Below are 9416 nucleotides of genomic sequence, written 5' to 3'. Positions count from 1 at the left end.
GACAAGTAAATAAAAAAATATATGGTTTTTTATGTTAGGTCAGCCATGGCATGGTGCATGACATGGTGATTTCTAACTATCGAACACTTTCTCTTAGCGCCTCGATCCCGTAGGCCGTGTATATATTTATATATATATATAAGCCGAAGCCTCTCTCTCTCTCTTTCCTTTTTCAGCAATTTCCGCATTTGGCCTTCCTTTCATTGGCAACCATACAGAAGAGAAAAACCTCAAAGCCACCAACCGAGCAGCCGCCCAGGAGAAGATCCGTCCCGAACGTGCCCTTCCGGTAGAAACCTCCGCCGCGGTCTTTTTGGGGGGAAAGGGAGAAAAATGGGAAGCAGCCCAAAGGGAAGACCGACCCTCGAAGTGGGAGCTGATGGGGGTGGCTCATCACCATCATCAACCCTCCTGTCAATGCTCTCTGTTGATGGTAACCTCAGTCTTGTTTTTGCTCGGTTCTTGGGCTTTCTTTATGAATGTTTGATTTAGCCTAGGAAGAACCAATATTATCCGGAAGCCATTGTGTCATGTCGGAGTATCGGACATGATATGACACTCTCGAATATTCTTCGACGCGCCAACATGTGTCGGAAAATCCGACATTTGATCAACACATCCGACACGTGAATCGGAATATGAATTGTTTTTTTTTTTTCCTTCCAAGTTTTATGGATTATTAGAATGAAGTTAAATTTATCTAATTGAAACAGTAAATGATATTAATAAATGGTAGATTAATGTTTTTAGTATAAATTCGTTATGGACTTTTATTATTATTTATTTATTTGTGAATTTTAATTAAATTAATTTGATTAAAATCATCACTATATATATATACACACACAATATGTCCTAACGAGTTGGAATTCTCTATTTTTGAAAACGATATTTTGACATGGCGTATGTTAGTGTCAATGTTACTTAGATTTAATTGTTGGTCTTGTTGGAGCCCTTTTTTGATTCTTTTTTGGTTTCCTTTGACTCCAGATGGCATGATACCGCGTGAGTGGGCGGATTTCGCAGCTGGGTTCTTTTCCTTTTTGAATTATGGTCTGATGCTCGATTGCTCGTGTTGACTTATCCCAAAATATTGGGTGATGCTTCACCAATATATATATAATTTCTCCGGAGAATGAGGGAGGAGGAGGATATAAGAGTGTAAAAAATTTGTGAAGGCTAGTGTGAGTAGGTCTCTAAATTGCTCCCCCCTGAAATGAAGATCCCGGGGGGACTCCTCCTCACAACCCATTTACAGGGAAATGAGGGGTGAGTAGTATGGGATAATCTTCCCATTGAGTATCCCGCCAAGCCCGAAAGAGTTAGGGACCACCTTGATCCCCGTGAAGCCTTCCCCCGGTTGCCCGGGCGCGGTTCGTGAAATGATAAGGCCAGGCTTGGATAATAACCAAGACCTCGGGTGGCCGAAAAAAAAAAAAAAAATTTGTCCTCTCGTCACCGGCAGCCTTACACCTTCGCATGGTGCTTGATGAGTGATCCAAAACTAGGTTGACTTTACAGTCTGAGACCAGCATATATATATTTTCTTTTTCACACACTAGCCTTCACAAATTTTTTACACTCTTATATCCTCCTCCTCCCTCATTCTCCGGAGAAACATATATAAATATAAATAATATATATTGGGTGGTCTCGGACTGTAAAGTCAACCTAGATTTGGATCACTCATTAAGCACCATGTGGAGGTGTAAGACCGCCGTTGACTAGAGGACAAAAAAATATATTTTTTCTTTTTCACACACTAGCCTTCACAAATTCTTTACACTTTTATATCCTCCCCCTCCCTCATTCTCCGAAGAAAAGGGAATGTCGTTTGCTCTCAGATTTTGCTCCTCCGGTCCTCTGTTTCAGTGTCCGTTGTTGCTCGGGCATTCCAAATCCTTTATCTCACTTGGAAGATACCCTTGTCTTCTACGTTCTTATCCCGTTCTCTTTCACTCCAAGATCTCTCACCAGTACTTTTTTTTTTACCTATTCTGCGAGAGTTGTCAAAGGAAATTATCGGAGTCAAGTCGGTCCATGCTCAAATAATGTCAATGACTTTTATAATGAATAGGTTCCAGGTTTATCATAGTTTGGGTTGCGTTGAATATGCATGCAAGAAACCACTAGGATTTGCCCTCAGTGGCCACCCTTCTAATATGGAAGGGGAAGGTGGGGAGTTCGAATTCCCACATTCTCAGGGTTGGGGTAGGGACGATTTAGTTTTAAGTATAGGTACCGACTCTTATGTCTTGTAGGGCAAAAATTTGAGAGTAAGAGTTAGAATAGGAATATAGTATGACCGACAAAAAAAGAAAGAAAAAAGAATATGCACACAAGAAGCATCTCTATGCGCTACTTTGCTTGTTGGGTATATGAGATTTAAGCGGTAGGATAAGCCCCTTGCATTTTTCGATTTTTCTTTCTTATGAAGTTTGGGAATGTAAAAGAAGCAAGAATGGTTTTTGATGGTGTCCCCGAGAGAGATATTGTGAGTTGGAATTCAATGATTGGCGGGTATGTGATGTTTTTGTGTAAATATGGCCTTAGGCCTACTCCTGTGACAATGGCAAGCTGGCATAATTCAAGTCTGCGAGGGAGTTGGGAATTTAGATCCTCGCAAATCGGTTCACGGGTTTGTACTTGCTTGGAGATGGGTGATGATGTTTTGATTCTCACATCCCGGGTAGATGAGTTTGCTAAGTTGGGAGATGTTGTAAAATGCTCGTTGAGTCTTGACGATATGATAGGAAATTACATTACATTAATATAAGCTCTTAGTAATGTTGGAGAAAGCCATGATTGTCATTTGATAGCACATTTTGTTTCTCTTGTTACCTTTCAAAAGAATCTTGCCCATCAAAACTCAAGTATGCAACAAAACATGAAACGAAGAACAATTCCATGTCAGAAATATAGTTGCAAAACTGAAATACAAGGTACAAATTAAGGAAAAAAAGAAGATGAAAACTAGTGGTTAATTCTAGTGCTCCAAGCCAGAAATAGAACAGGAGCAAAACCTCTTCAACAAAACTCAACGACTCAACAAAAGCAACCCCTTTTCACCCAAAAAAAAAAAAAAAAAAAAAAAAAAACAGAAGCAGAGCTCAAGCTACTCCATTTCGCATGCTCAACGGAAACACCAACTTCGTCCTCTCCTTCGTCACCACCTTTGTCTTCGCCGTCCTCACCCTCCTTGGCCGGCAGCACTAGCAGCCACGGCCTAACATTCGTGATGTCACCGTCCTCAACTTCTGGACAGCCTCTTCAATGCTGAAACAACTGAGATTCGTCGAACCACATGTCCACTGTCCAAAGAGCGCAGAAGCAACGACGAGCGCTGGAGCAGCAACGGACGCCGGAGCAGAGGGTCGAAGGAGCAAAATCTGAGAGCGAAGGGGAGATCCAAAATTTCGAATTAAGGAGAGGGAGAGAGAAGGACGTTCCCTTTTCTTTTTCAGAGAAGGAAGGAGAGAGGATATAAAAGAGAGTGAAATAAACGTGTGGAGGCCAGAAAAAAATTGTTGCGGGCGAGAAGTTCCTCTGGTCTCTCTGGCGGCCCCATACCTCCATGTGGTGCATTATGAGTGGTCCGAGACCACGCTCACTTGGCTGTCTGAGATCACCTAATATTTTCTCCATCGTTGGAGGCTTCGGTAGGTTTGATGAGTGAATTTGCTAGTGGCTTATTGCTTTAAGGAATTATGTGGAATTTGAAAATTGTTCTTCTGAGAGTGTGCTCTACTTTGCATAAAGAGATATAGCATATCACAGCGACACATCTCTACCTTCAATATCTCATCTTTATGTTTAAATCAAAATATTGCAAGCTCGACGGTTACAGTTATAGTGAGTGGATACCGGCAGGAATATGTGATAAGATGTCAACAAAAAATTTAGCGATTAAACTATTAGGCTTCAAGGATTGAAGCTTGGATGCTAGCATGGTTTAAATAGTAGATTTTGCAATAAGTGGCATTTTGGAGTCTGGATTCTCCCGTGTGTCCTCTTGTGAGATTGTTCTTGCTTGTGTTATTGGAGTAGGAGATACTTACCAATAGAATTCTGCTGTGATCTCTGAAAAGTACCCTGAAATGGGGTGGATTACTGACAGGATGTTGTATCTTGGCCTGCAAGAGTGCTAGACTTTTGTTTTCTTAGTGGCTTCAGTTGATGACTCTAAGCTGACTGATCGTATTTCTTCCGCATGGAAAGCCTTTTTTTTTTTTTTCAGTATTTTCCTCTCTGGTGTTTGCTTGTTGAGTGCTAAGCTCATGGAGGTGGATTCTTGGGTTCTATTGAACAAAATAATGCTAGCAAAACTTGGTCACTCACTGACCTTGTACTTTTAGCCATCGTGCTTTCAAATATGTGCAGATATAATGACTCCAATGTTATTGAAGTAACCTTGAACTTATGGCTTTTGACACATAATTCTGTAACTAGTTATGTTATATTCTGTTACCATCTGTAAGATTATAGCTTGAATCTCTTTGTCCTTTCCAGTTTTGAACAGCTTAAAGCAGAGTTATGATGAGGCCTTGCGAAGAAATGATGTTAAAGCAATTGTCGTTACAGGTAAATGTTCAAGGAAGAATTTTTCTGCCTAATAACTAATCAATGGGTAAAATTGAGACGGGCCTAATAATTTTTGTGCTCGACCAGGTGCAAATGGCAAGTTCTTTGGTGGCTTTGACATTACAGCCTTTGGTGGAGTTCGAGCTGGCAAGGGTATGTCTATGATCTGATGCTCTTTAAATATGGTAAAAATTGGTGTCGATTTCAAATTCACGTGAGTTCTGTGTTGCTAGTGGAGCAACCAAAGCCTGGTTTCGTATCAGTGGACATACTCACCAAGACTGTTGAAGGTATGCAGAAGATACTTCTCAAGATCTTTGAGTTGAGCTGAGCTGTTTTCGGTATTTTGATTGGTCACGTTTCTTGTCAGCTGGTAGAAAACCTTCAGTTGCTGCCATTGATGGTCTGGCCTTGGGTGGAGGTTTAGAAGTTGCTATGGTATGTATTCCCTTTCTTTGGGTACCTTTCATTTTCATGTAAAGAGCTTTCTTGTGTTGTGTCCTGTCATTATCAATTCCTTTTTCCCTCCATTTTGCTTTGTTAGGCATGCCGTGCAAGAATATGCACTCCTGTTCTACAGTTAGGCCTCCCTGAACTGCACCTTGGGATTCCACCTGGATTTGGAGGTATGTAATTGCTCAAGCAAAGGTGCTGTTGCCTAGGTGATTTTTCTCCTAATCCATTCAGTAAGCTTTACTGTCGGAGGTTTACATATGTATCTTAATTCTAGATTATATAGCACTAGCATTAACATTGCGAAGAAAAGAAGTTTCTCAAAAAAGATGTTGGCATACATTGCAGGTCAGAAACCCCTGTGATGTGTTGACGTAGAAGCAGCATAGAAATTGTATATAAGCTTTCAAATGCATAGTGGACATAAGCATTGAATGGCGTTCTCTGGCTGGTTTTTATTTTCCATCATATATGCACGTGACAACTTATCTTTGGTTTACTGTTAAGCGATGGATGGAAAAGGATAACCAATACTTTAAGGCAAAAATGTTCCTGCTTATACCTTCATAACGTGATGGCCTAAGTTCAATCATAAGTTTCTATTTTAGTGCAAGGACATTATGGCATCACCTATGTGTTCTTTGTAATTCTGTAGCTTCCTTTTCTTATGAATGTACACTGGTTCAGGAACACAGCGGCTTCCACGTCTTGTTGGTCTATCCAAATCTCTTGAAATGATGCTGGTAGATCACCTTCTTTAATCTTCAACTTATATTTTACCACATCTTGTGGGCCTGTAAAATTTACTTGCATACTCATTCATCCTGTCCTATTGTCTGCTCTTTTGTAGACCTCAAAGCTAGTGAAAGGGGAGGAAGCGTTGGGCTTGGGTCTCGTGGATGCCGTTGTTTCACCAAATGAGTTGGTTGCCACCGCGAGGCGGTGGGCACTGGATATCTTGGAACGTAGAAGACCATGGGTTGCCAGTCTTTACAGGACTGACAAGTTAGAGCCTCTTGGAGAGGCCAGGGAGATTTTTAAGTCTGCAAGAGCTCATACCAAAAAAAAAAAAAAAAACAAGCTCCTAATCTCACTCATCCGTTGGTTTACATCGACATTGTTGAAGAGGGTGTAGTCTCTGGTCCGCTTGCTGGACTTTGGAAGGTCTCACCTCTGTCATTTTGTTCTACGTTTATATTAGAAGATATGGATCTGTAAAACTATGTATTCGGCACTGCAGGAAGCTGAAGCTTTTCAAGAGCTTCTACATGCTGACACGTGCAAGAGCTTAATTCACATTTTCTTTGCTCAACGTGGAACTTCAAAGGTTTGAGTGGGGTCTACATTCTTCCACATGATGTTGTCCATTGTGAAGTTGTAGAGATTTAACTTGCAAGTCTTATGCCTGTAGAGAATGAAGCATCTGTTTTTCGTCTTTTATGGAATTAGTTGAAAGTGGGTAAGGTAGAAAATAACCACCTAAAAAAGGAAATTTTCTTATTACGAGTATTCAGGAATAGGAAACTGCTTTCTGATCCATTTCAAAAGCATTTTGTGTCTTCAACTTCTAAACAATTATATACAAGTTTCAGTGTACTGAACTCCTTTTGTCACCTTAGTCTTTAATCCCACTTAAACTAGTGAACCGAGTCATCCATGATGTCATGCTGAGGTGTAACCTATGTAAATCCACTAATACAACCTTGAATACGGTCATTTTGAATGTAACAATAGGAAATCTTGTTTGTCAAATTGCTTTGAGATAGTGAGTATTTGTATTTATTTTCAGTCCTTTTTGGCAATGTATGAGCCTCAAGTGCATATCTCAGTTGAATGATTTCCTTTAACTTTTTTTTTTTTTTTTTTTGGCTGATAATCCTCTGTTTCCTATCCTTTGTCATGTAATCTGGCAACGCTTCTTGTCCGAATTGTGAACAGGTTCCAGGCATTACTGACAGAGGCTTGATGCCTAGGCAAGTGAGGAAAGTTGCTGTTGTTGGTGGAGGATTGATGGGCTCAGGAATAGCGACAGCATTGGTACTCAGCAATTATTCTGTGGTACTCAAAGCAAATGATAAATCTTTGCAGGCTGGCATAGGCAGAGTGAAAGGTCAGAGCTGTCTTCACTTTATGTTTGTGAATGGCTTGATACGTTTTCCAGATTGCTTTAATTGTGTGTTGAAAAATGTTTAAGCTGAAAGTACTTGGGATCAGCTAATCTGCAGAGCCGTGTGAAGAAAGGCAACATGACGCAAGAGAAGTTTGAAAACAATGTCTCTTCTTAAGGGTGTGCGAGACTATGAGAGCTTCAAAGATGTGGACATGGTTATCGAGGTAGTATTAGTATGGGGCTGTAGACACATTTAAATGTGGAAAGGGTTAAGTATTTACTGTTACATGGTTGTGCTTTAAACAGGCTGTGATAGAGAATGTTTTGCTAAAGCAACAAATTTTTGTGGATCTCGAGCGAAGTTGCCCACCTCATTGCATTCTTGCAACTAATACTTCCACAATTGACTTGAACCTCATTGGTGAGAAGACCAGGTCGCAGGACAGGATTATTGGTGCTCATTTCGTTAGGTAACATGATATGCATGTCTGTGTTCATTGTTTTTTTTGGTGATTGCCGATTTCTTCTTCTGTGCACCTCTGCTTTGGCTCAGTTGCTGACTAATATTTCCATTGCAGTCCTGCCCATGTCATGCCCTTACTAGAAATTGTACGTACTCAGCATACTTCTCCCCAGGTTATCGTTGACCTGTTACATGTTGGGAAGAAGATAAAGAAGACCCCAGTCGTGGTCGGGAATTGCACAGGCTTTGCTTTCAACAGGATGTTCTTCCCTTATACAATGGCAGCTATGCTGCTTGTTGAGCACGGTGCCGATCTCTATCAGATCGACAAAGTAATTACCAAATTTGGGATGCCAATGGGTCCATTCAGGTGGTTAACACATTTTGGGGTGTATCTAAGCTGTTATTTTGAAAAGAAACTCTCTATCATTCTGCTGAATGGTCTCATTTGTCTCACGTTTTGGTTGTTTGCAGATTGGTTGACCTTATTGGGTTTGGCGTGGCTGTTGCAACTGGCTTGCAATTCGTCCAGAACTTTCCTGAACGAACTTATAAGTCAATGCTCGCTCCACTTCTACAGGAGGATAAGAGACTAGGTAAATAGAAAATGAATTAAAGCTTCAGGAGCTCAGGGACTTGTGATGCGCTGGCTGGCATCTTTTTTCATCCTATGACATCTGACAACTTTGTTAATTTCTTATGGCACTCTGCAGCAGGTGAAGCAACCCGTAAAGGCTTCTACTTATATGATGAGAGGCGAAAAGCTAGCCCTGATCCCGAGTTGAAAAAGTATGTTGAGAAAGCTAGGAGCATATCTGGTGTCTATTGACCCGAAGGTCTCTCTCTGTCTCTGTCTCTGTCTCTCACACGTTAAAATATACTTCCTTAGCTATAAGTTAGTGGAGAAGTTTTACATCAGTGAATGTGGAAACAGCTTGTGAAGTTGCCGGAGAAGGACATCGTGGAGATGACATTCTTCCCTGTGGTGAATGAGGCATGCCGGGTTCTTGATGAAGGCATCGCTGTTAAGGCAGCCGACCTTGACATAGCTTCCGTAATGGGCATGGGTTTCCCACCTTACAGGTATGCATATTGGATTTATTTGTACATACCTTTATTTGTTTTACCAAAACTTCTGAGTATCTGTTGAATATTGTTTCTGACAGGGGAGGCATTATGTTCTGGGCTGATTCTCTTGGATCCGAGTACATCTATTCGAGATTGGAAGAGTAGTCGCTGCTGTATGGAGGCTTCTTCAAGCCTTGCGCTTATTTGGCCAACAGGGCAGCCAAGGGAATTCCCCTGGTGAGAAATCTTATATTCTAACAGTAGGGTTATGTACGCACAAACTTTACTAATTCGAAGAGTTGCAATTTCGTAGCATGTCAAATGTCATGCTTGGCATCTGAGATCCCCTAGTTTCTTGACTTGATGAGTTTCTTGTGGTTTACGATTTGAGCATTAAATTTGTTTTCATTCCAATGGAGAGCTTGAATCCATGAATCAAATCTATTAGGCATATATCTATTGCCCATCCTGATATTAGTCATGCGAAAATGAGAGCATAACAATTTCGCTTACCTGTGACTAGTAACTTTTGTTCTAACACGGACTCTACTGTACTGCTGCAGGGTGCTCCATCTGGGCAAGCAAAATCTCGAATGTGAGATTGAACTCACTCGTTTGTGTCAGGAGAAGCTTCTCTTTCAGGTCTGTTGTTTCAATATGTGATTCTCAGGAATTCTTAATAATGTTATTGTGGGGTAAGAGAGGGAAAGTGAGGAATTATGAGAGCTTCTAGTCTTATAC

The 9416-nt window shown here is 40.9% G+C and overlaps 1 pseudogene; it reads left to right on the top strand.

Moving 5' to 3' along the window:
- The first annotated feature begins 333 nt into the window (after positions 1 to 333).
- On the top strand, positions 334 to 9274 carry LOC104417522 (annotated as a pseudogene).
- Positions 9275 to 9416: the final 142 nt, after the last annotated feature.

This window comes from Eucalyptus grandis, chromosome 7, assembly GCF_016545825.1.
Source record: "Eucalyptus grandis isolate ANBG69807.140 chromosome 7, ASM1654582v1, whole genome shotgun sequence".
NCBI classification, from domain to species: Eukaryota; Viridiplantae; Streptophyta; class Magnoliopsida; order Myrtales; family Myrtaceae; genus Eucalyptus; species Eucalyptus grandis.
This window is presented reverse-complemented; position numbering and strand designations above follow the sequence as displayed.